This window comes from Mastomys coucha, unplaced genomic scaffold, assembly GCF_008632895.1.
Source record: "Mastomys coucha isolate ucsf_1 unplaced genomic scaffold, UCSF_Mcou_1 pScaffold18, whole genome shotgun sequence".
Lineage (NCBI taxonomy): Eukaryota > Metazoa > Chordata > Mammalia > Rodentia > Muridae > Mastomys > Mastomys coucha.
The window spans coordinates 38723365-38750512 of NW_022196900.1; positions in this window are offsets into that span (position 1 = coordinate 38723365).

A 27148-nucleotide genomic window follows, 5' to 3' on the forward strand; every position below is an offset into this window, starting at 1 on the left:
AGTATATTGTATTAGTATAATGTATTAGTATTAGTATTAGTATTATCTTATTATTATTATTATTGAAATAGATTCTGCATTCATACACTATGTCTCAACAACAGGTCTCCTTTTCTTCCACTCCTTACAGATCCCCAACTTCACAGATTCTCCAGATCCTGCTCAGTCTCCCCTCAGAGAAGAGCAGGCCAAGAGAACATGGTCAAAGAGGATAAAACAAATGGCAATAAGACAACACAAAACTCTCATATTAAGGCTGGATACGGCAACCCAAAAGAAAGAAAGGATTCTTAGGAGCAGGCAATAGCATCAGAAACACACCCATTTCCATTAAGAGTCCCACAAAGATACCAAGCTAACAAACATAACACATATGCAGAGGAACTTGTGCTGACCCATGCAAGTCCTGGGTTTGCAGCTTTGGTCTCTGTGAGCCCATATAAGTCATGCTGAGTTGATTCAGTAGATCATGATGCTCTCCTGGTCATCTCTATTCCCTCTGACTACTACAATTGTTCCCATTTTTAATGATAATGTATTAGGTGTATTTAAATATTAGATGCTACCCTGGACTTTATGAATATAAAGCAGCATAATGTTTAATCTAATACTTGGATATCTCAAGTGCTTGTTATTCATTTTGACAGTGATGACATGAAAGGAGTAGGTGTTCATCACCAGCACAGTTCTCTAATGTGTAAATTCGTCAATTTGTGGAATATTTGAAAAGGCAGACACATCCTAGCAAATAAGAATTTACATGTCTTTGATGATGTTTGTCTCTCAGAAAGGAATACACAATGCCTCCCTAAAACAAACCTACTAGACCTTATCAATTGATGCATAAATAATTCAGAACAATGAAACAAGACTACTCTTTATTTTCATTTTTTTTTATTGGCTGTTTTCTTTATTTGCATTTCAAATGTTTTTCCCTTTCCAGGTTCCCCCCTGAAATCCCCTATTCCATCTCTCCTCCTCCTGCTTGTAAGAGAGTGTTCTCCCACCCACCTACCCCCTCCCTGCCCTGGCATTCCCCTACACTTCACAGGTCCCTCTTTGTGTACTCTTTGGTGGTTTAGACACTGGGAGCTCTGGTTGGTTGATATTGTTGTTCTTCCTATGGGGTTGCAAACCCTTTCAGGTACTTTAGTCCTTTCTCTAACTCTTCCATTGGGTACCCCGAGCTCAGTCCAATGGTTAGCTCTGAGCTTCCGCCTCTGTATTTTCAGGCTGTGGCAGAGCCTCTTAGGAGACAGCTATATAAGGTTTCCAACAGGACTACTATTAAGGTGCATTTCTTAGTTGTTTACATGGACTTTTAAAACTTGGCTTTAAAATTTGAGTCACCACAGGAGCTTTATACGTGTGCGTTTTTATGAACATCTTAATTTTCACACTATTCCATACAATGTGTAAATCTACTTTAAAATGTCTCATTAATTCTTATTCACCAGCCTAATTATTCTGTGTCTAATTTTATAGCAGAAGGAAACAATGGTAGATTCAGTCATCAAAATGCGATTTCTTATATGAATGCAGGTGTAAGCAAATAAAGAAAAAACCACAGCTTTCTTGTTAAAGAAGAAATACACTAAAAAGATATTTAGGACTGTATGTTCCAGAACTTCAGATAATAAAAAACTAGTACTTACCTTTCCAGCTAGAATGTAATTAAAACATGAGATGCATTTTTATGTATGAAAGATTCTTATCTCACCACAACTCTTGGAATGTTCTTTTTGTTTGAAGGTAGTAAAGGACACTCTGAAACCTTTTTTTTTTTTTTCTCATTTTGTTTACATGTAAGATAGAGCATGGCATAACTTCTGTATCTTCTTGTGGCTAGAATGTTAATCAGTAACTATATGATTGAACATAGAAGGTAACAAAGGACCACTGGTCTTAATTAAGTCAGAAATGTCTTACAGATAGCGAATATATACTTATAACAACTCTACACAGTACATATAAAAGCATCACCTGAGTTTGGGTCTATAGTTTTAAGCCTGTTGGGAAACTGAATTTTTTTAAAGCTGAATAATTTTCTGTGTTATATTCACTTTCAGGTGTTTATGAATTCCCTATACTGTCACTGTCTCTTCCCATCTGTGCACCAATGTCCCAGAATTCACACACTCCACAGGTGTGCTCTGTCTTGATGATCAACATTAGTATGGGCTTTGTAGACAGGACCATAGGGATTCTGAATCTGGGCTCTCAGTTTGAGGCTGTGATTTTTTTTAAAACTAACTTTGTTATTCCAAGACTTTCTATTTTCACTCACAGAATGTGGATTCTTTTAGTTGTACCTCAGTATTGTTGTCTTAAAGGACAAAGAGCTACAAGACTCATAGCACAATGCCATGCTCATAGTAACTGACTAGATGTTTAGTTGATAGAGAGACTCATACAGTCATGTCTATAAGCTTTTGCTTCACATTTGACCTACAAGATAATCATGGCTGCCCAAGGGAGAACCTACTATTGCCAAATTACTGATTGCATGTTGAAGTTGGAGCAGATTGATAGGACAAAATGACAATAATATATTCTGGAAGAGTTATGGTAAACATTGAAATAAAGGTTAAAAGTTCACTTATGTTTATTTAGAGGTCTGGCTGATATTAATGTCTTGTATACAGTGTGTTCCATGATTCAGTTATAACATATAGAGTAATTTTATTAACTATTGATGAGTTAAAGTTATTTTTAATGTCTTTTATTTTGATTTTACTATTTAATATATGAACTTGTATGGGAAACTTGAAAGACTTATCACAATTTCTAAGATAAAAATCACTACTTGTGGCAATTATTCCTTAGATACAATTCCCCCCCAAAATAGGCAACAAAGCAGAAATAGACAGATGTAATGTTATAAAGCCAAAAAGATTTGCATTGCCAAGGAAGCAAAAGAATGCAAAGAATAATTCTTTTATTATTGAATAAAAGTATTATTTAAAATGATGCATATAAAATTTAATTTCTAAAATGTATGAAGGATTCATATGAATCAATATAAAAAGAATATCAAAGAAATTAGAAAACAATTTAGCTCTTTTTGAAATGCACAAAAATCTACAAATAGAAATTACTCTAAAGAAGTCTTCCAAATGACTCATAGGCAACTGCAGAAGTCTTCACTATCTCTGGTTATCAAAGGCATAAGGCTTAAAACTACAGTAGAGCATTACCACTCAGAGGCTAGAGTGACTGCAAACTGATGGAAGGCCAACATGTGGCCCCAACATGGACAGAAGAAGAAAGCAAGCTATAGTTTGGACATGTATATAAAATATGTCCCACTGGGGAAAATTGTGTGGAGAGTCCATAAATAGTTAAGGTAAAACTAGCATCCAATTCAGTAGGCCTGTTTGGATAAAAAAGTCAAAACATTTGAAATTACTACTTGAGAAATCACAGTGTTTTGTTGATTGCAGCATTATTTACAATAGTCCTGTCAGAAAAGCTGCCTTCCTGCTCACATATGGAATCAAGAGGGGAAAGGTGGTATTTGCATAAAGTGATTAAGAGTCTTTAAAAAGAAGGGAAGCCTGCCATGCAGACCAGCATGGGTGCATCTAAACCAGAGCAAAAGAACTTTCCAGACAGAAAGTAAGAAGCAGCACATGATCTCAGAAAATCAGATGGAGAAAAGCAAGAGCAAAATGTGCTCTGCAAACTTGGAGAAATGGATGACTGCTCAGGAAAAGGGATGTTCCACTCACATGAGGAAGATGTGGAGAGAAGGGTACAGTGACTGAGTTCACCATTTTGTGTGGTACAAAGAAAATGTGCTAAGAAGATCAATTTGCAGTGTTCTTATGAAAAAGAAGACAGAATAATTTTGCAGGGTTGGGAGAATTTTCTGTGGGTGAGAGAAACCTTAATATTTTTCACCTAGTGATAGTTTCATGAACGTATAATATTTTCAAACTCATGGAATTATGCACAGTAAACATGTCTAGCTTTTACCACTAATATTCAGTTTAAAAGTAAATATATCTGTTGAGGTACATATTTAATCAGGGTTTCCTGATTAAAGGGGGAGGGGAAGGGTGGAAGAGACTGAGGTTTTCAGAGAGGAGACCTGGAAAGGGGATTACATATGAAATATAAATAAAAAATTTTGAAAATAAAAAAAAAAAACCCTGAGCCAGGCAGTGGTGGCACATGCCGTTAATCCCAGCACTTGGGAGGCAGAGGCAGGCAGATTTCTGAGTTTGAGGCCAGCCTGGTCTATGGAGTGAGTTCCAGGACAGCCAGGGCTACACAGAGAAACCCTGTCTCAAAAGACAAAAACAAAACAAAACAAAACAAAAAACCCTGTTACCTACAACACACACTGAACTTGCACTGAAAGTCAACCCCTTATACATTGTCTAAAAGATAAAGTTAATCTGCTGGTTTCTACACCACCTTGGAACATTCAGTTCCCAAGTAAATGAGATAAAACCTTCATATTCATAATAAGGCCTAATAGCACTAGAACTAGGCAGGTATTAAACCTCTAAGTTTTTTGTCTATTTTCTTGTCAATAACCCCAAGTAATAATTTGCCTATGTCTGATGCTCTTACTCAAACTGGCCAGCCATCATGACCATGATTCACTTACCCTATGGTGTTTTCTCCACTCTTGACCTTTTCTCTTCTTTCCTCATGGTCTGTCCTTAGATCTTAAACCTGGCAACTTAAGCCTAGCCTACCTCTCTTCTGCCCAGGTATAGGCTGTAAGCATCTTTATTCATGTAATGATATTAAATTAAGGAGCATGGTTGCATAGTATCACTTGGAGTATGTGAGGATTTCCTTATCCCTGGGTACAACCAGACCTTTGGGATCAGTATTTAGCATTACAATACATAGCAACAGACCAAACATCAACATACAGGATAATACCTATTTGGATACTTGAATTTGGTGGTTGTATGAGTATGTTAAGTCAAATATTTGAAATTCAAAATTGATTTCTACATTTCCTCAGCATATAATCATAGATAAGGCATCTAACCTCTTTGTACCTCACTGAACTCATCATAAAATAGAGAACATGGAAAACATAAACTTTAATGCATTGTTTTATAGTTTATGAGAAATAGCTTGTAATCACTTAGCATCTTGTGCTTAGAGTATTCTCTAAGCACAATCTTACAATTTGTAAGATTGGTTAGATGGGCACCGCTGAGTATGCAAGATAATAAAAAAAGATATATCTGAGTACTTTAATCATTTGTAGGTAGATTGTTAGATACCTGTGGGGACACCACATTAGTGGTCCAGGCTGAAGGACTGCTATGAAACATGGTAAAAAGACAGGGATAGCCAGGAGTGAGAATGGGGAATTAATCAGAAGCAGATTAACTTGATGTTTTAGACAATGTATAAGGAGTTGACTTTCAGTTTAAGTTCAGAATGTGTTGTAGCTAACAGGTTTTTTTTTTTCAAATTTTTAAATTTATATTTCATATGTTAGCCCCTTTCCAGGTCTCTTCTCTGAAAACCCCCATCATTTCCACCCTCCCCCTGCCTCTGTAAGGGTGATCCCCCATTCACCCATCCACTCCTGCCTTCCAGCCCTGGCATTCCCCTACACTGGGGCATTTAATCCCCTCAGGCCCAAGGGCAGCACCTCCCACTGACATCCAATAAGGCCATCCTCTGCCATATATGCGGCCAGGGCCATGGGTCCCTCTGTGTATATTCTTTGGTTGGTGGTCCAGTCCCCAGGAGCTCCAGGGAGACTAACCAGTTGACACTATTGCTCCCCCACCATGGGGATGGAAACCCCCTCATGTCCTTCAGTCCCTTCTCCAACTCCTTCATCAGTGACCCTGCTCTCAGTCCAATGGTAAGCTGTAAGCATCTGCCTCTGTATTTGTCAGGCTCTGGTAGAGCCTCTCAGGAGACAGCTATATCAGGCTTCTATCAGCAAGAACTTCTTGGCATCTGCAATTGTGTCTGGGTTTGGTGACTGTATATGTGATGGATCCCCAGGTGGGGCAGTCTCTGGATGGCCTTTTCTTCAGTCTCTAATCCACACTGTCTCTATGTTTCCTTCCATGAGTATTTTATTCCCCTTTCTAAGGAGGACTGGAGCATCCGCACATTGGTCTTCCTTCTTCTTAGGCTTCATATGGTCTGTGAATTGTATCTTGGGTATTCCAAGCTTTTGGGCTAATATACACTTATCAGTGAGTACATACCGTGCGTATGTTTGTGTGTGTGTGTGTGTGTGTGTGTGTGTGTGTTTGTGTGTTCTTTTGTGACTGGGTTTCCTCACTCAGGATAATATTTTCAAGTACCATCCATTTGCCTGCAAATTTCATGAAGTCATTGTTTTTAATAGCTGAGTAGTATCCCATTGTGTAAATGGTACTACATTTTCTGTATCCATTCCTTTGTTGAGGGACATCTGGGTTGTTTCCAGCTTCCGGCTATTATAAATATGGCTGCTATGAATATAGTAGAGCATGTGTCCTTATTACATGTTGCAGCATTTTCTGGCTAACATGTTTTAAGCATAGATATTACATGCTTCCAATCTTTTCTCATAAGAAGTATTCAATATTATAATTTGTCGGGACATTCAGGATGCTCAGGCTGAAAATGTCTTTAATCTGTCTCCACTCAGAGAATAGTAGACACAGTCTGTTATACAGTATTCCTCTTTTTCCTACATCATTACAGATATATATTTCAATGTCTAAATCAAACTCTTTGCTAGACATATACTAACAAAGAAAATTTATTAAAAGAGTCAAACAGAGAGAGTGAGTGAGAGAGAGAGAAAGAGAGAGAGAGAGAAAGATGCTTGTACACACTGAAGACAAAAAAATATCCTTAAGACACTCTTGCTAGATCAGAGTTCAAAAGCTTTTCTTTTGAATTAACTTGTAAAGTAGAGAGAAATTATTGTAAGCCATGATTCCCAGTAATACTGGCTTTATATTCAGACTTTCTGGGGCTTTAAGCTTATAATTATTATGCCAATGTTTAGGAACTGACATCCTGTCACAATCTCTGGAGAAAGAACTCAGGTGGACTTCCTCACATCCTCTAATATTCAAGACATCTTGAGATTGAGAAGCTCATTGTCTACTCAATTGTAGAAATAGGAGAGAGAGTGAAGGTTTGATTTAGACACTGATATATATATATATATATATATATATGTACATATATATATACATATATATGTATACATATGCATATATATGTAGGAAAAAAGAGGAATACTGTATAACAGATTGTGTCTACTATTATCTGAGTGGAGACAGATTAAATATTTTTTCAGCCTGAGAATCCTAGATGTCCTGACAAATTCCAATATTGAAGACTTCTTTTTTTTTTTTTTTTCCCGAGACAGGGTTTCTCTGTATAGCCCTGGCTGTCCTGGAACTCACTCTGTAGACCAGGCTGGCCTCAAACTCAGAAATCTGCCTGACTCTGCCTCCCAAGAGCTGGGATAAAAGGCATGTGCCACCACCGCCAGTCCTTATTGAAGACTTCTTATGAGAGAAAATTTGGAAGCAAAACTCAAAATGAATATTGCTGTTTATTAAAATATACAATAGATTTAAAAGAAGTAATCTGTGGTAAAACATGGTGATCTTTGCTAGATTACAAAGTAATACAAATAATAAATATGTCCATGAATTTAATGAAAAAACTCCAGATTTTGAGCAATTCAATCTCTGCCTGTCTTTTGTCAGTACAGAAAAAAATAGAGAACAATTTATATTTCAAATACACACACACACACACAGATGCATGTATATACACATATAGGATTTAAAATATGCTGCATATATTTGGAAATAATACTCTATTTAAGATTAAAGGATTTATCCATTGTAACAAGAAGAAAAAGATCAAGTTTGGAGTAGTGATAAAAACAGGTACAAGAGAAGGAATGGTAAACTTTAAATAGTATATGTTACTTGCTGCTGTTTTCTTAATAAAAACAGAATTGAGCCATCAGTTCAGGATAATCAGTGATGAATGATTATTGGAAGATACATTGTGTGAGCATTTCCTGTAAAATAATCAGAAGGTCTAGGTTTGTTACAGATTAAACATAGATGCTCAAGTATGTCTTATGTCAACTCTCAATAACTTGGTTTATTACTAGGAGTGGTGAAAATGATGTATGTAGAAGTTAGTACATGGAATCTAGGTATAAGTTTTAGGTGTAGATCTTGACTTCCCTGCCAACTACTCTAGCTTATCCAGGAATCTCTATCAGTGCTCAAAATCAGAATACCTGAGACTGATAATGTAAAGTTTCCTCTGAAGATGACACTGCAATTGTTATTCCTTCGGTCCTTTGTTATCAGTGCTTCAGCCTCAAAGACTCTTTATGGGTCTCTTTGCTACTCCAAATAATAAAAACACTATAAAAGGGCTCACTGTACAAACAATCATATTAGAAAACATTAGAAAGTAATATTAAACGATTTTTTGAAGCACTTTAGTTGTACATACCTCATTCATTTATTAGAGGAGTCTTTTCAGTTATCACTGCAGAAGCTCTTTGAAAAAGTATTTTCGTGTAATGCAAGAGTGATCACTGTTTATTCAAGGGCTTTCATGTCAAGTGTGTGCACACTTAATAGATAGCATTGGATTTGCTGTCAAGTATGCTTATGCTCCTATTTAAGGCTCCCTTTCTGTAGAATTCTGAAACCTTTTGCAAGGCATATTTGATATATCGATAGAGTTAGCAACATTGATGTCAAGGCTATTCAAATGTCTCCATATTTTATTTAGGTAATAAGCATGTTAATACGAAATATTCATTACATAGTTAAATGCTAGTTTACTAATTTGAAAAAAGTAAGTTACATCTTGGGATATTTCACATGGGATCATGATTTGATTGTAAGCCCAAATGAAATGGACACTCTTGATCTATCCACCAAAGTTAGTCTCAGCCAAGCAGTTAAACATCTAGATGACTTAAGGAGTGAATGCACAGTTTTGACTATAAATAACAAATTTCGCTGCTAGTAAACATGGTGAATTTGCAGAAGTTATTTAAAACTTCTATTTCTCAACTTCAATGATCTTTAAAATAAATGAAAGGATATTTAAAATAGTAAGACCATCCATTATATAGTATAATAAAAATATAGAGCATATACATAATTTATACATATATTTGTACACTGAATATGTAGCACTTGATAATTAGTTAATATAAATTACCTCTTAAAGTATTGCGAGAATAATGATATCTCAAACTTTCACCTATGGGATATGTGTCCAGAATCAAACTCCTTTCGCTTGCCAGCTGCATACAATTCCCCCTCTGCCAATGCTCTTAGCAACTTGCTTTTCATTATGGTCAAGAAGCTGTCTCCTTAATGGACTTTAAGTTCCTTAAGGTATGTGAATTCATTCTTGCTGATTTGCCAGTGTTCAACCGCTGTTGGCATAGAGTCTTCTTTCCCATAGAAGCCCTGCAAACTGAGTGTCTCACCTTGATATAACTAGACATTGTCTGAAAAAAATTTGCTATAACATTAAAAAGTAAAAAAAATCCTGGAATGTAACTGCAACACCAGTCAGTAATTTAAATGTTTTCTACTTATAATATTCTGTACTTTAATATTTATTTTATTTATTAATTTAATATTTATTTTTGTTATGTTATTACATAGCTTATTCCAGTGTAGGAAGCAGATGAATGTGGTATTATTGATACAATATACAGACTAAGATGAAGAAGATTGATTGGCTGTTGTAATCTCCCCCCCTGGAATAATCCAGAAACTAAATAACCTATTTATATTCCCTAGAACTGACTTTATCTCCTTCTAGAGCAAAGGCATTGTATCCTGTTATTTAAGGTTTTTTTTTTTCCTGACATGATGCATGCTTAATTCTAGTTTCAAAATTGATTAAACCACCTGATTGATAGCAGTGATTACTTTTCTCATCTCAAGCCTGGAGATAGCATTTGTAATTCTTATTAAAAGTTGATTACTATTTAATACTGGTAATATTGTTGAATGTTGCATAATAAATTCAAAAATGAAAACTGCATACCAATTATTAAATATAAATATAGAATAAATCACATTATGAACTGATAGAAAAATTCAAAGTCATAATATTAATGGCAACGTGAACCTGAAAAATAATCCTAGTAAAGTCAGTATTTCTCTAGTCTTAAAGAAGGCTTTGCATCTTCTCTGTGATCATTTATGACTTTAAGTTAAACACAGCCGTTCTAACTGTTACTGTGGTTAGGGTTTGCAAACATAAAATTGTATAGTTATCTATTGGCTTTCTCTGTATAATGATGGCTAGATATGTAGTTGGATAAACCTTGAATTAAGTTCTGTCTTCCCTGTACATGCCATCCCTTACTCATAATGAGGTGTTTTGATGGAAATACTGAACTGTGTTTTTTAACTGAGTACTGGGAAGCGAAATGGTTGTATCTGATTATTCACAATACTATCATCCTTGAGTAAACAGGGACTTCTTCTATCTGTTAAATAGTTCTCAGTGAAAACAAAACTTCAAAATGTCTTATAAATGGAAGGTTTCAGGAGAGTGTGGGAGGAGAGAGACTGGTAACCTAAAGGTGCCTGGTGCCCAGTGAGTAAATACTTCAAAATCTCCTGTGCTCAGATCATACATAGCCCTGCTCCTGCCAGAGCAGCTTGAAGAGGACCCAGAAGCTGAAGCTGAACATTCTTGACACTGAGAACCGCATTCAGAGTAGATCTCAAAAAATTATGCAGAGGAAAAAAAAGAAAGACCCCAATGAGTGCAGACTACAGGAACCTGTAAAAGCATTTTGTTTAAACTTCATGCATTGATGGCCAGAACCACCCATTCTGAATCTCGCAGCCTGTGCATATCAAACATTTCATTTTCTTACAGCAGACAGTTGAGATTAGTGGGAGTGACATGCAATGCAGAAGAAGGCTGAGTAAGCAGAACAAAAGAACAAATGGGAAATGAAATGACCTCCTAACTTTAGATGAGCGTGACTCAATCAGGATAGAAATCAATGAGCTGAAGGGAGCTGCCAAGTAAAATGGGTAGGGTATAATGCACCAGCGAAAGGACTTTGTAGCCTTTTGGGGTCTTGTCTTGTACTAAGTACAATTCTTCTAGGTTATACTAGTCGTACCATGCCAAGTCATAGCCACAATAACCTCTGCTCCCGTGCTACAGAACACCAGATCGTCTGTGATCTTGAGAGGATTGAGTGAGGCAAAGACAATCTGACTCCATAACAGGCTACGAACTGGCAGTTTGTGAGACTAGGCCTAAGATTTTAAGTTTCTGTTTCTCAGAATTGGAAAAGTCCCAAACACATCAATTACAAGAAAAACCCAACCGTCATGAGCAGCCAACCAGGAAGCTGCTCAATTTCCTATGACGTACCACCCATCTTGAGCCGTGTAAGTTAATCAGCAAATTCCCCAAATCACCCGGAACCTTAATAAATCACAGAGGTACCCACATTCCTGGGTATGGAGCCAAACACTCAAGGGGAGGGGGAAGATAAAATTCACCTACTCCTGTCCTAACAGGCTTTAAATTGACCCTGCAAAGTCCACAGCTCTGTCTTCCATGCCTATGTATGGCGGACCCCTGCATGCGTGTTCTCTACAGAATAAATGCTATTTGAGTTGGATATCATTTCAGTCTGGGGTATCACTTTTTGCGAATCATGGACCCTTACAATTTAATGCACCCAAAGACGCTTTGCTGAAATTTTCATCCCCCTCATGGGAAAGCAGCTAGTTGTAAACACCATCTATGGAACTGACTTCAAGAGAGAGGAGCCAATTAGACTGTCTCGAGGGCCTACATGCACGTTTCAGTATAGCCATTAAGTTGTGTCTCCATATCAGTTAGGCATTAAATCTCAATTACTATGGACATTACATGGACGGTTAACCATAGGTTGTCAAACACTATGTTAGAAATTGTTTCACATACACTTCAGTCTCAAAGTTACATGTTATCAGAAGTGAATTAAGAAAATGTTGTCAAGAAAAAAAAGGGGTCCTTTTTCAACAAAGGCAAATAAAGGTTATCAAATTAATTGTGCATTTAATACCAATTTTGAAGGTTTGTGATTTTTAACGTGGGCAATGGTGGTCAACTGTGGAAGGTGGAGCAAGGTGACAATTTTTAATGAGCTGAATTCCAGTTCTGGAGGTTTGGAGCTGTTCAGCTAGCCTTGCAGTGTGTGGCCTCTCTCAGTGATAATCCCTGCCTCTGCTACAGCTGCTGTGCTTGCCCAGGGATCTTGAAATGTGTCAGAGAGAAAAATTCATAGCAATTTGCTAGAAATATATTAATTTTAAATGAATTGTTAGCTACTCTGAGGGAAAATAGCTCCTGAGAGGGAGTGTAAGCAGAACCATTGTTTTCCTTCCTCCACCAAACCCCAAGGCCCAGTGTGTGAAGCCCTGCCCAGGGCACCCCTTGCCTTTTGTTTCCCTCTTCTATCAGGATTGTTGAATTTTTTCTGATAGTATTCTGCTCCTAGTTAACTGGTTAAAGCTGGGAACGTTTCTGTTTACCTTTTAAAATCTTTGTTCTGATTTCTAGGTTCTTTGCCTCAGAAGATTATAAACATTCAGATGGATTGGATGTGCCTAAACTTTATTTTTCCTCACTGAGTCAGGATAAGTAGCTCGTTTAAGATTAAATGTTTGGAACATTTTGAATTGTCTCATTTGCCATGTTTATAAATCATGCATATATACATATGTTACATATATACATATATAGGAGTATGTGTATCTATTTGTAGATGTACATGTATATAAAACATTTTTGTGTACATTAAGTCTTTTATTCATTTACTAGCCCCTATGAATTGCCTTTTCCTCTTTATTTTTAAGAAAGTCTGCTGTATGACAGAACTCAAATTGCCCCACATTGCAAAGCTTCTAATAGAATACTCTGCAGCTTCTTTCTCCTTGTGCCAAGGAAATCTTAAATATAGAGTTCTCGTTGCAATAATGGTTCCTTTGATGAGACTTTCCTTGGAGTCCTTCCTCCTCCAGCCTGGGGACTGTCTGTTCTCTTTGAATATCTTTCTTTAGAGAAGACCCTCACTTCATATATTCTTGAAAGAGTTTATTTTTTTTACTTGATTTTAGCTCTAGATGTCTTAATTCAACAGAGATTCTTCTGAAAAATATATTTTAGTTCAAACAGAATTACATTTCCTTCCTTTCTTTTCTCTCAGTAGCTTCTCACAAGTAGCTTATCTCTAACCATTTTGACTCACAAGTTTAAAACCTATTCTTATTTAATGACTCTTACTTACATGTATGTGTAAACAAACATAAAGCACAGCTTGCTAACTGCACTTTTGTTGTAGCTATGTATATGGTTTCTTTTTCTTTTTTTTGGTTTTGTATATGGTTTCTGAACTAGAAATCTTTGCTCTTTTTTCTTTGTTTTTGTTTGTTTGTTTGTTTTGTTTTGTTTCATTTTGTTTTTGTTTTTGTTTTTGTTTTTTTACATTTCAAACTTTTGGGGCTTTGGCTTACTTGATAGCAAAATGTCTTTTTCCCCCAGTAAGTGACTCATAGTCGACAACCAGTCAGCTCTTCAGTTTGAATTAGTAGAACAAAGAATCACAAGTCTTGCTTCTGCCTACTCACTTGATCATTGGTCTGAACATTCTACAAAATGATAATCTGGGAACTCAAATTAAATTTTTTTCTCTCAAATATCATTGAAAAGACAGGGTCAAATTTTTAGGGGGTTATAAGTTCTTCTCCAAGATCATTAACTTCACAATGTCTTGAGTCTTTGGATAGGTTTCCAGTACCAGACATGGTTTCCCTCTGATATACATAAATGAATACATACATACATACATACATACATACATACATACATACAGGTATGTGTACATTAACACAAGCACATGCACACACATATAGAGACATATAGAAATAATTTTTAAAAGAGGATAAGAATTGGAAAGTGAGCAGGGAAAGATGTATAGGAGTGTTTGGGGGCAAGAGAAATGAAGCAAGGGCTGATGTAATTTTAATCTCAAAAATAATATAAAAAAAGAGAAAAAAAGGTAGGTTTTGTTGTACCTCTTCTTAAAAAATGAAATAAAGAAGGTCAAAAGGGTTCCTCTGTAAATTGCTGAGTCCATAGTGTCAATAGATGGTAATACACAAAGTGGTTAATTTTTCTCTTTGTATTAATAAATTGTCCAAAAGGAGAATGCTTTGTGTAAGATATAAATGTTAGTAATAACCAAATCTAGCAAATGTACTTTCACTTATATTACTTCCGTAGATTTTGTATGCACTTATCTCTAATTCAACCTCTTTTATAACCCAGATGATAGAACATGTAGCAGAGAGAGACAATGAAAATTATAACAGAAGGAGCTGCACTCTCCTGAGGAGACCATTCAAGTGAGAGAAAATACATGTTATCAATTAATCTCCTAATAAGAGAAATTACAGTGGTGTAAAATGTTGTATAGGGATAGTCATGTGCCTTAAACATTGATTTTTGGAAACTGACATGTCAGAGCAACAACTAGAACATAGAAACGCTAAGAAGAAAACGAATTAAAAGTAGAACAAGATTAATATAATTTTTCTTTTCTTCTGTAGCTTAAACCTAGTGTCTTACATGAAGAAAATATCAAGTAGTATGCTACTGTGCTACATCTCCAGATAAGTAAAGCATTTCCAGAAGGGTCAAAAGAAATGAAGATGTGAACTCTCTATGCTAATGAGGACGGAAGACAGCATTCCACTAAGAGCAAATTAACAAACAACAAGATAACTTAGACTCTGGGATATAATATTACCAGACAAACAAAGCAACAGAGACTGTAGGTTGAATAAAGAATGTTGCCTAAGTAAAGCATATAGCTAACTTGTTATTAATGAAAAAGCGCTTGAAATATGTTATTATGTGGCTCAATCATAATAGGAATAAGTGTACAAAAGAAGCTATGATATTATTAGTCAAAACTAGAATAGATACTGAAAAAGCAGTCTCAGATGATAAAGTTAGGATACTGTTGACACATAGCTACTGACCAGTCAGGCAATATACTTGATATGTTTCTAAAAATATGATAAGGAAACATCATCAAAGTTGGTTTTGAGTGGTAAAAGCAAACACAAACTTCATTGATGTACACATAAAGCCCTATATAATTATTATATTTTTGCAAGTTATAAACTATATTTTCTAGTATAAAAGAGCACAAAATATTAGGAAGATATTAATATTTAAGAATACTATGGCCAAGGAAATGACTCAGTAGTTAAGAGTTGGTCTCCTAGAGGACCTGGGTTCAATGTGGGGCACCCATCTTGTGGCTTAGAACCTTCAATAACTCTGGATCGAAGGATGAGATGTGATGCCCTCAGCTGGCCTCTGTGGGCATTGCATGGAAGCAGTGTAGAGATATACATATAAGCAAAATACCCAGACACATGAAGTGAAGTGAAGAGAACCAACTGACAAAACCAAACCAAGCAGGTTTGATCCAACCAGGACAGTATTCGATCATCAGAATACAGTGGGTAGAGGCTCTGGCTCAAAATACCAGCCTCTTAGCAGAAAAATAACTCCTCAACACTACTAGAATACTCCGTATTATAATTTTATTTTTTAGAGTAGATTTTTTTTCATTGGTAGTGAGAATGCTACCCATAAATGCAAGATAAATAATGGCATAAGTATATTTAGGTTAATTTCACAACTTGTAGGAAAATTTGCTCTAATCTCAAGCCAAATTTCCTCAAGAGTTTTTAATTTAAATTGGATATTTTCTTTATTTACATTTCAAATGTTATTCCTTTTCCTGGTTCTTGACCCCCAGAACTCCTCTATCCCATCCTCCCTCCCTATGCTTCTATGAGAGTGTTCCCCCACCCACCCACCCACCCACATGTCCACTCCTGCCTCTCTGCCCTGGCATTCCCCTATACTGGAGCATCAAGCCTTCACAGGCCAAAGGGCCTCTCCTCCCATTGATGAATGACAATGCCATCCTCTGCTACATATGCAGCTGGAGCCATGAGTCCCTCCATGTGAATTCTTTGGATGATGGTTTAGTCCCCGGGAGCTCTGGGGTGTATGGTTAGTTGATATTGTTGTTCTTCCTACAAGGTTGCAAACCCCTTCAGCTCCTTTAGTCCTTCCATTGAGGACTTGGAGTTTAGTCCAAGGGTTTCTCTAAGCATCCACTTCTGTGTTTGGTAGGTTCTGGCAGAGCCTCTCAGGAGACAGCTATATCAGGCTCCTGTCAGCAAGCACTTCTTGGCATCCACAATAATGTCTTGGTTTAGTGACTCTATATGGGATAGGTCCCCAGGTGGGGCAGTAATCTAATGAACAATATAAACATCTCCATTCATAGCAGACAAAAAGGCCTTAGTTTAGAGAAGGAACTAGAAAAGACTGTCTGAGCAGTTGAGAATAAGTATACCTCTTTTAGAGGACCAGAATAGTTTTTGCAGAACCTATGATATGTGCTTCACACTGACTGTAACTCCAGCTTCAGGAAAATGCAATGCCTCCAGCCTCTGTTAGCTTAGAGCCTCATAAGCATACACAAGACTAAAGAATAAAAATAATTCAGAAACAGAGACAATAAAAGAAAGAAAAATTTGATCAGTATACTGACTCCAGATGAGGTGTCAATGCAGAATTAATGTATTAAAGCTACCAATCTCATATTAATGGCTCACAGTGTGACTGATCTGAAATAATAATAGATAGTTGAAAGGAAAAATTACACATATGTTTAAACAACACAATGAGTATATGAATGAAATCAATATAGGAGAACAAAATCAGAAACCCAAATGAAATACCTTTTGTGTAAATTCAAGACATGAAAAAAAATTCAATAATGGGATAGAATTGCTGAATACTAAATAAATTGATATGATGATGGAAACAAAACCTAAGTAAGCCAGCCTGGGCATGGTGGTGCATTCCTTTAGATTCAGGCATCTGGAAAGAAAGGCAGATATCTATGAGTTCATGGCAAGCCTGGTTTACACAGAGTTTCAGATAAGCCTCAACATAAATATTGCAGTAAAAACAGCATGATATAGCCAATACATTTGCACAGTAATCAATGATATAATTTAAGATGCTGTCACAATTCCTCACATCTGTAGACACCTAATTGAAACTGCCCGCAGTTTCATGAACGGGATTCTCCTCAGTTAGGAGGAAATAAAGGACCTGAAAGAGATGGTTTGAAATGCAAAAGAAAATGCGAAGCCAACTTGCGTCCCAATCAAGGCTCCACTTTACTGAGAACGAACAAGGGTTTTTATAATCACAGGGGAAACTGAAAACAAGTCTCTGGATTAACTATAAGGAAAGTTCAGGTACCAAAGTCTTCCAGGTTTAGAAGATCTTCAGGGGGCTGGCATACTCAGGCAGTGGGCATGCTCAGGCGATGGGTGTATTCAGGTGGTAGGCGTGGTCAGGCGGCTTCTTCAAAGACAAACAGTCAACAGAGAGCATCTGTCTTAACTCTCAGGTGTTAGCCCTCAAACAGAGGCTGTCAGGAGTCCGATGGATGACTGAAGTGAAGAGGGGATGTAACACCTGATATTTTACAAAAATGATGAAAGTACAGACTAGATGAAGTTCAAGACCTTCAACAAATTGTGTTGGTCAAACTCAAAATCTGCATAAAGAAGAATGAAACTAGACTAATTATCACTTTGCACAAAACACAATTCAGAATAAATTAAGGACTTTGAAAAAAGACCTGATATCATAAATCGGATAGAAGGGAGAGGAGGTAATATGCTTGAAGTTTTTAGCATAGGAATGAATTTTTTACACAGGACCCTAATAGTGTAGACTTTAAGACAACAATTAATAAACGATACTTCATAAAACTAAGAGCTTATGCACAGCAAAGAATACCCTCATTTATAAACGAAACAGTCTATACAATAGGAAAAGATATTTACCAACTATAGATCTGGTAGAGGATTAGTATCTAGAATGTACAAGAAGTATATAATACCTAAACATCAAGAAAAAGTAGTTCAATTAAATAGGTGGTGTACAGCTTAACAATGAGTTCTCAAAAGATGAGACACACAATTATGTCCACGCAATTATAGCCAACTTGCTTATGACAAAGATACTATTACACACAGTGGATTATGGTGTCATAATAAACTGTATTGAGGGAAAAGATTATCTATATAGACATGAGTTTTTATTACTATGTATGCATACCATGCCAGGTGAGGTGATCAAGGGGCTGCTGATGGGAATTGATTATTATTTTCTTTTGTCAACTCATGTGAGTCCTGAGGGCTGATATCAGGTTTCAGGTGTCAAGAACCTTTCAGTCTGAGACATCTGGCAGGGCTCAGTTGGTTTGTGGTAAAAACAAAACAAAAAGAACAAAAAACCTCAGCAAAACAAATGCATGCTATAGGCCAGAAAATTGCTTTAGATGCCTTGAACAGTATATTAATGTACAACACATCCACACAGATATACACATATAAACATAAAAAATAAAATACAAGGTGAAAAAATTTCCATCACTTTTGTGGTGGTAACAAAGTAGATGTTTTCTAGAGGACTGTAACAATATTTGGCTTACTTACTGGCAACTTCATTATGTAACTTAGTAGTGGATGACCTTTGATATATATTATTACATTTCATCCTCAGAGGGATCCTTAAACACTTACCATTCATCATGCTATATTACAGCTAAGAAAATGAAACCTTGTTTAAGGATGCTTAACTACTGTTCAGATCAAATCAAGAAAGTGGTTCATATGATACTTAAATTCAGCCTTGAGCTCTAGATGAACGGCTTTCTATTCCAGAGAGATATTTCTTCCCTATGTGTCTTATAAATAACCCTGAGAGATTATCCAATCCCACATGGCCAGCCAATACAGGCACATATGAGCCGTACTAAATGGACTCAGTTGATTAACTCTCTCTCTCTCTTTCTCTCTCTCTCTCTCTCTCTCTCTCTCTCTCTCTCTCTCTCTCTCTCTCTCTCTCTCTCTCTCTCTCCACCACACACAAAACACAATAATAATAAGTAAATGAAACAAAGATATGAATTTGAGAAGCATAGGAGGAATTCAAAAGGGAAAGAAAGGAGGGAGATGGTATGAATACAATACTCATGTGTGAAAAATGGTGGAAATTAAATAAAAAAATAAGAAAACTGACAAGTAAAGAGTTAGCACAGGGTTTGACTGTTTAGTTTAGGATGGTACAGAAGTTGTAATTTTTTTTCTTTTTTCATTCACTTTTAATTTTTTATTATTAATTAATTAATTTACACTCTATATTTTGCCCCCCCCATGTTACAGCCTCTGGCTGTTCCACATCCCATACGTCCTCCCCACCCACCTGTCTCCATGTGAATGTCTCCACACCCCACACCCCCACCAAACCTAACCTATAAACTCCCTGGGGCCTCCAGTCTCCTGAGAGTTAAGTACATCATCTCTGAATGAACCCAGACCTGGCAGTCTTCTACTGTGTGTATGCTGGGGGCCTCGTATCAGCTGGTGTATGCTGCCTGGTTGGTGTTCCAGTATCTGAGAGGTCTCAGGGGTCCAGGTTAATTGAGACTGGTGGTTCCTCCAACAGGATAGTCCTTCTCTTCATCTTTTTTTTTTGACATGAAACAAAGACAATTTTATTTAACAAATTAATACTAATGAGTCAACTACCGTAGACCAAACACAGTTCTGAAAATGAAATTATGCTAGAAAACCACACATACTAACTAAAATGATATAGACCATGTCCATAAACTATTTACAATTCAATGTGAGATGTAAACAATATAAAGATCAAAAGGTATTAGAGAAACTTTTGATAAATGGTATAAATAAAGCTAATATGGCAGGAGCCTGATATAGCTCTCTCCTGAGAGGTTCTGACAGTACCCGACTAATATAGAAGTAGAGGCTCACAACCATCCATCGGACTGAGTACAGGGTCCCCAATGAAGGAGCTAGAGAAAGGACTGAAGGAGCTGAAAGGTTTGCAGCCCCTTAGGACAAACAACAATGTACTAACTAGTACCCTCAGAGCTCCCAGGGACTCAACCAAAGAGTGCACTAATGGCTCCAGCAGCATATGTAGCAGAGGATGGCCTAGTTCGTCATCAATAGGAGGAGAGGCCCTTGGCCCTGTAAAGGTTCTGTGCCCCAGTGTCGGGGAATGCCAGGGCCAGGAAGCAAGAGAGGGTGGGTTGGTGAGCAGGGGGAGGGGGGAGGAAACAGGGTTTATTTTGTTTTTGTTTTTGTTTTCTTTTTCTTTTTTTTTTCTTTTTTTCTTTTTTTTCAGAGGGGAAATTTAGAAAGAAGATATCATATGACATGTAAGTAATTCTTTTTGTTCCTTAGATATGATGAAATTCTGAGTATATACAGCTCTGCAGAGATTTCTTAGAAATCAACTGTCTTCTTGTTTGGTTTTTATACCCATTCCATTGTGGTGATTATTCTCTGTGAGTTTTAATATAGATTTCTAAAAATTATTCTGTATGCATCCATTATCAGATTATATGTCATCTATCTATCTATCTATCTATCTATCTATCTCTCTATCTATCTAAAATGTAGTGATGGTAATAATGTTTTAGAAACTGTGTCCACTAATTTTACTGTGGTTATCTTTTAAACAGTTTGAATTGAGTGATATTTTAAATTATAGAGACATTTTTCTAAAATATTGTATACTTAGTCAACTGTTTTACTGGATATGGTAAGTTTTAAGTGCTTTGTGTCTGGATATCATTTCAGCTTTAGTTTGTTTAAGAACACTATGCTTTGGATGGGTTTAAGACACTCAGCAATATCTTGACACTTATCTTCCACATTAAGTGAAATGAACAGCCAATGAAGAGTAATTCTCCAGATAATTATTCACTATTTTGGTGGAGAAATCTTAGCTCTCACTTGATAATTTGTGATTTTGAGATTTTCTGCTATGATAGATGAAACCTGTGACTCTACCAACTCTACTCATGGTGTGAGAATTCTAGATGGGACTTTTCTAATGCTGGAGGTTTTCTCTATTGTCTCAACTTTGTTCACCAGCAATCAGTTGTTTTGTGTGGCAGAAGACATCACAAAAGTTTTCTAACATTTTATTTTATTTTATTTTATTTTATTTTATTTTATTTTACCAGGTCATTCATAGTACATTTGATACATTAGACGTTGATGTTATTTATTCAATTGAAGGAAACTTTAAGGTCTGTCTTGGTCCATCTTATTATATAGTTTCAATTCTAAATTATCATCCCAGGTTCCAAATTGTAATAGTTAAAATACTTTAATTATTTCCTACTTTAAAGAATTTTTTTGTGCTGATTAATGTCTTCAAATCAATTTACATATATTTCTCCATCATTTAATTCTTTAGGAGCACAAACGAATCTTCCCAGAAACACATAGACATTTTTTTTTTAGAAAATTAAAAGCCTAATAATTATAATTTAGATTTCTATTATCTCACAATGCATGCTAAATAAGTAAAATTTTCACATATACTTTGAAAAAATATTTATTTTTAGAATACATAATAATATATACTTTAGAATACATAATAATATATATACTTGTATTCTTAGAATATATATATTTAGATTAATATAAAGTCTAATCAAGTATACAAACACGTCTTTATTTTTAGACAGTCATTTATTTTGTTCTTCCTCTTTCTTTCTCTTTCACTCTTTCTCTTTCTCTCTTCTCAAATACATGCTTCGAGGATGTTTCTAGGTCATGTGCATGGATAATACCTTCAGGTTGTATTATAATGATTGTATGGATTCCATATCTCAAAATCTGTAAGGCTTACATTTAGTGTAAAAGAGGTGCATTTATACATATTCAATTAGACATAAGAGCTAGGGACTGACAACAGCCTACTAGTGACAGCTGATAACTGGAACTCAAGGCAGAAAGAAGGTTTGTTAGTTTTAAGTGTCAATTTTCAAAAGTCATAATTAAATACATAAGTAGTAATAGAATATATTTTACAATAATCTATGTTGGTTTAAAATTAATTTAGTGATTATAATTCTACTTATAAGCACTCATGCCCACGAAAACATTGCAATTGGATTTCTGTTATACATTTTCAGTGTTTATCAAGTAAAGTCTGTCATTTTCATGTATTCCCTGAAGTTAGCAGAGGACTATTGAAAGTATGGAGTATAAATGGGTGAGCATAGCTATTCACTATCCTTTTGTTTTTATTCCTATTATGATATCTTAGATAAGCAAAGGTCTTTTCCTTGGTCGCTATTTTCTGTGAAATGAGATGATTGGGTTAGAATTATATATTTCAGGACTACTAGAAATTTTATTATTTCTAGAAACTATTTTTTCAATTCTTTTTAATTTTTTTCTTTTATTGGATATTTTATTTATTTACATTTCAAATGTTATTCCTTTTCTCGATTTCCTCTCTGAACACCCCCATCCCATCCTCTCCCTGTGCTTCTCTGAGGATGCTTCCCCACCCACACATCCACTCCTGCCTACCCACCTTGGCATTTCCCTACAACTGGGGCATCAAGACTTCACAGGCCCAAGGATTTCCCCTCCCATTGATGCCCAACAAGGCCTTCCATTGCTACAAATGCAGCTGAAGCCATGGGTTGCTCCATGTGCACTCTTTGTTTGGTGGTTTAGTCCCTGGGAGCTCTTGGGCGTCTGGTTGGTTGTTATTGTTGTTCTTCCTATGGAATTACAAATCCAGTCTGCTGTTTCAGTCCTTTCTTTAACTCCTCCTTTGGGAACCTTGTGCTGTTATGAACATAGTGGAGCATGTGTGCGTGTTATATGTTGGATCATCTTTTGGCTACATGCCCAGGACAGTATAGTTGGGTCCTCAGATAATACTCTGTTCTATTTTCTGAGGAACCACCAGATTGATTTCCAGAGTGGTTGTACAAGCTTGCAATCACGCTGGCCTTGAAAGAATGTTCCTCTTTCTCCACATCCCCGCCAGCATCTGCTGTTACCTGAGTTTTTAATCTTAGCCATTCTGACTGGTGTGAGGTATTATCTCAGGGTTGTTTTGATTTGCATTTCCCTGATGAGTGAGGATGTTGAACATTTGTTTAGGTGCTTCTCAGCCATTCGGTATTCCTCAGTTGAGAATTCTTTGTTTAGCTCTGTACCTCATTTTTAACAGGTTTATTTGTTTCTCTGGTTTCTAACTTCTTGATTTCTTTGTATATATTGGATATTAGCTCTCTATTGGATGTAGTGTTGATAAAGATCTTTCCCCAATCTGTAGGTTGTCATTTTGTCATATTGACCTTGTCCTTTGCCTTACAGGAATTTCCAAAGGAGCTTGGAAATTTTATGAGGTCCCATTTGTCAATTCTTGATCTTATAGCATAAGCCATTATTATACTGGTCAGGAATATTTCCCCTGTACCCATGTGTTCAAAACTCTTCCCTACTGTCTGTTTTATTAGTTTCAACGTATCTGGTTTTATGTGGAGGTCCTAGATCCACTTGGACTTGAGCATTATACAAGGACATAAGAATGGATCAATTTGTATTTTCTACATACTAACCTCCAGTTGAACCAGCACAATTTGTTGAAAATGCTGTCTTTTTCCACTGTATGGTTTTAGCTCCTTTGTCAAAGATCAAGTGACCATAGGTGTGGGTTCATTTATGGATCTTCAATTCTCTTCCATTCATTGATCTACCTATCTCTGTACAGATACCATACAGTTTTTATCACTATTGCTCTGTACTAGAGCTTGGAGTCAGGTGTGGTGATACCCCCAGAAGGTCTTTCATTGTTGAGAATGGTTTTTGCTATCCTGGGGTTTTTTGTTATTCCAGATGAATTAGCAAATTGCTCTTTCTAACTCTATGAAGATTTAAGTTGGAATTTTGATGGAAATTGCATTGAATCTATAGATTGCTTTTGGCAAGATGACCACTTTTACTATATTAATCCTGCCAATCCATGAACATAGGAGATCTTTCCATCTTCTGAGATCGTCTTCGATTTCTATCTTCAGAGATTTGAAGTTCTTGTCATACAGACCTTTCACTTGCTTGGTTAAAGTCCCACGAAGGTATTTTATATTATTTGTGACTATTGTGAAGGGTGTCCTTTTCTTAATTTCTTTCTCAGCCTATGTGTCCTTAGAGTATAGAAAGACTACTGTTTGAGTTAATTTTATATCCAGCCACATTTCTGAAGTTCTTTATCAGGTATAGGAGTTCTCTGGTGGAATTTTTGGGTCACTTAAGTATATGATCATATCATCAGCAAATAGTGATATTTTGACTTCTTCCTTTCCAATTTGTATCCTTTGATCTCCTTTTTTGTCTAATTGCTTTGTCTAGGACTTTGAGTACTATATTGAATAGGTAGGAAGAGAGTGGGCAGCCCTGTCTAATCCCTGATTTTAGTGAAATTGCTTCATTTACTCTCCATTTACTTTGATGTTGGTTACTGGAAAGTTGTATATTGCTTCTACTATGTTTAGGTATGGGCCTTGAATCTTGATTTTTCCAAGATGTTTCACATGAAGGGATATTGAATTTTTCAAGTGCTATTTCAGGATCTAATGATGTGATCATTTGATTTTTTTGTTTGAGTTTATGTAGTCAATTGCATTAATGGATTTCTGTATATTGATCCATGCATTCCTGGGATAAAACTTACTTTATCATGATGGATAATCATTTTGATGTGTTCTTGGATTCGGTTTGCAAAAATTTTACTGAGTATTTTTGCATCGATATTCATAAGGGAAATTGGTCTGAAATTCTCCTTTTTTGTTGGGTCTTTCTGTGGTTTATACATAAGTGTAATTGTGTCTTCATAGAACAAACTGGGTAGTGTTCCTTCTGTTTCAATTTTGTGGAATGCTTTCTAGAGTATTAGTATTATATCTTCTTTGTAGGTGTGATAGAATAGAATTCTGCATTAAAGCCATCTGGATCTGGGCTTTTTTTTTTTTTTTTTTTTGATTGAGAGACTTTTAATGACTTGCTTCTATTGCTTTAAGGGTCATGGGACTGTTTAGATGGTTTATCTGATCCTAATTTAATTTTGCTACCTATTATCTGTCTAGAAAATTGTCCCTTTTATCCAGATTTTCTAGTTTTGTTGAGTACAGGCTTTTGTAGTAGGATCTGATGAGTTTTTTATTTCCTCAGTTTCTGTTGTTATATCTACCTTTTAATTTCTGATTTTGCTAATTCGGATACTGTCACTGTGCCCGCCACTTAGTCTGGCTAACGGTTTATCTATCTTGTTATTTTTCTCAATGAACTAATTCCTGGTTTTGATGATTCTTTGTATAGTTCTTTTTGTTTCTACCTCGTTGATTTCAGACCTGAGTTTCATTATTTCCTACTCTCTACTCTTCTTGTGATAAGTGCTATAATGCTGCTAGTGTATGCTTTCTTCAATTTCATTTTGGAGGCACTCAGAGCTATGAGTTTTCCTCTTAGGACTGCTTTAATTTTGTCCAATAAGTTTGTGTATATTGTCTCTTCATTTTCATTGAATTCTAAAATGTCTTTAATTAATTAATTTATTTCTTCTTTGACAAAGTTATTTTTGAGTAGAGCATTTTTCATCTTCCATGAGAGCTTTGTATTGTTATTTTTGATACTGAAGACTAGCCTTATTCCATGGTGACCTGATAGGATGTATGGGGTTATTTCACTCTTCTTCTATCTGCTGAGGCCTGTTTTGTGACTGATTTATCATCAATTTTGGAGAAGATACCATGAGGTTCTAAGAAGAAGATACATTCTTTTGTTTTAGGATAAAATGTCCTATAGATATCTATTAAATTCATTTGGCTCATAACTTCTGTTAGTTTTACTGTGTCTCTGTTTTTGTTTTTGTTTTTCAACTTTTTGTGTGTGTGTTTCTCTGTTTTATCCGATATTAGGATGGCTACTACAGCTTGTTTCTCCAGCAAAATGTTGGGTCCTGTTTAGGTATCCGGTCTGTTAGTCTGTGTCTTTTTATTGGGGAATTGAGTCGATTGATTCTAAGAGATGTTAAGGAAAAGGGAATGTTGCTTCCTGTCATTTTTGTTGTTAGAAGTAGAATTATGTTTATGTGGCTATCTTCTCTTTAGTGTGTTAAAAGAAGACTATTTTCCTGCTTTTTCTAGGGTATAGTTTACCTCCTTGTGTTGGAGTTTTCCATCTATTATCCTTGGTAGGACTGGATTTGTGGACATATATTGTGTATATTTGGTTTTGTCATGGAATATCTTGGTTTCTCTATCTATGGTAATTTGAGAGTTTTGCTGGGTACAGTATGCTGGGAATGCCTTTGTGTTCCCTTAGTGTCTATATGATGTCTGCACAGGAACTTTGGGCTTTTATAGTCTCTGGTGAGAAATCTGGTTTTATTCTGATAGGTTTGCCTTTATATGTTCCTTGCTCTTTTTCCCTTACTGCTTCTAATTTTCTTTTTTGTTTTGTGTATTTGGTGCTGGTCATACTGACTCTGTATATAGAAGATTGAAAATAGACCTATATTTGTGACCTTGTACAAAGCTCAAGTCCAAGTGGATCAGGGACTTCATCCTCAAACCAGATACACTGAATTTAATAGAAGAGAAAGTGGGAAAGATCCCCTAACTCATTGGCCCAGGGAGAAATTTCCTAAACAGAACTACAATGGCTCATGCCCTAAGATCAAGAGTTGATAAATGAGACTTCATGAAACTGGAAAACTTCTGTAAGCAAAGAACATAATCAATAAGATAAATCTGCAGAGCTGAAGAGATGGCTCAGCAGTTAAGAGCATAGACTGCTCTTCCAAAGTTCCTGAGTCCAAATCCCAGTAACCACATGGGGGCTCATACCCATCCATAATAAGGTCTGGCATCCTCTTCTGGAGTGTTTGAAGACAGCTACAGTGTACTTACATGTAATAAATAAATACATCTTTTTTTAAGGGACAAATCTGTAATTTATAGATTGGGAAAACAAAAAAGAGAAAAAAAAACAAAAACAAAAAAAACAAAAACAAAAACAAAAAAAAAAAACTTTTACTAACCCCATATCTGATAGAAGGCTAATATCTAAAATATATAAAGAACTCAGGAAGTTAATCA